Here is a 1,680-nt window from a genome sequence, read left to right on the forward strand (position 1 = left end):
GAGAGAGAGAGAGGGAGAGAGAGAGAGAAGGCACTCGTCAAGGATAGCCACTTCTCAAAGCGGCACAACTCAGCCTCGGAGACACTCACTATCGCCCGCACTGAAGCGACGGAAGAGATTGAATAACACATAATTTCTGACGTGAATTATGGATAAGATTTCATTTATTTCTTGTTCATAAGGTAATGAGTTTTGCGAGCTCCACGAAACACGCACATTGACCCAGTCTCTTTCTTACCCACTCTGTATCAGCGGACATAACCGTGTAAGTGGTACACGACCCCTGGTCAACGCAATGACGTCACTGATTTAAAATCGGTGGTATTTACTCTAACCGCGTAACTTATGGTTTCTTGATACCTTTTTTTTAACGTACACGAAAAAGAGAGACAAAAGTTAGACCACCAAACTGACATTTATTTATTTAGTTATTTATTTAGTTATTTATGTATTAAAATGCATTTATTTATTTATTTTTCAAAAGCAGACTCCTGGTTTTTATTTAGGACGCAAAGAACGACCTCGGCAATGGGTTCAGAACAGCAACAACAACAAAAAAAGGTGTCACAGCGCTTTGGAGTCAGGCTTTCGTCAACTTTTGGAGTTATTGGTACATTTATTTACAGTAAATCTTGTTCATTTGAATTGAATTTTATTCTTTAAAAAAAACACATTTTAACTTAAATTGAATTTGAGTTTTTTTTTCGATTGAAGCGGGTCGGGGTTGCCTGGTGTCAGGGGTAAACTTAGTGAGAAAATGTGAGGCAGCGTGGTGGAATCAGGCTCTCGTCAATTTTTGGGCATATTGAGTTATTGGTATCATCTTAAAGCTTGTTCATTTGTCTTGCTTTCAAAACAAAAATTACCCATCCATCTTCAATAGAAGTGGAGATATTTTGGATTGAAGGAGGTGGGGTCACCTGGTTTATGAGATCAAATTATCGAGAAAATGGCCGCCAAAACTTGGTAAATTCCAAAGCTAGAGAGTCAATGGAAACTGTAAAAGTATATTTTTGTGCCTTTAATCAACGTTTTTCGGTGAAATCCTCAAAGGAATATGTTTGTAAATGGACATAAAGGTGTTTAGGCAAAAAACAAAAATTTGATAAAAAATATATTGCTAAGCAGGGGGAGAACTGCTGTTTTCTTCAATTTCATTATTTTGACGAGAGACCGATTCCACCACGCTGCCCTACAAATGGCCGTCAAAGTTAGGTGACTTCTAAAGTTGCAATGTCCTTGTATACTACAAATCTTAAAGTTTTGTGCTTTTAACCAGCGTTTTTTTTCAGTCAAATCCAAGAAGGAATGTGTTTTCAAACGGCCTAATGGGTTGTGAGTTTTAAAAAAAGACAACACAAAAACAACAAACAAAACAACAACAACAATAACATCGGTTTAAAATTGCCCACCGTGTGGGAAAAATGTCGAGTTCTTCGATCTCATTATCTTGACGAGCGCCTGATTTCACCATGATGCAACACGTAAGTTGACCTATTTCTTAAAGATACACGGTTAGAGTATTACACCTTCGCAATGCAGCCTGGATAGGGAAGGGGGTGGGTATAATATTTTTGCTTTTCCCCTTTCTATTTTTTTTTTTTTTTTGGCAAGGGAGATGGGGGTGGAAGGGGCATAATTTTTCTGTTCTTTTTCCTTTTTTTCTTCTTTTTTTTTCGC

Source organism: Aplysia californica, unplaced genomic scaffold (assembly GCF_000002075.1).
Source record: "Aplysia californica isolate F4 #8 unplaced genomic scaffold, AplCal3.0 scaffold00006, whole genome shotgun sequence".
Classification (NCBI taxonomy): Eukaryota; Metazoa; Mollusca; class Gastropoda; order Aplysiida; family Aplysiidae; genus Aplysia; species Aplysia californica.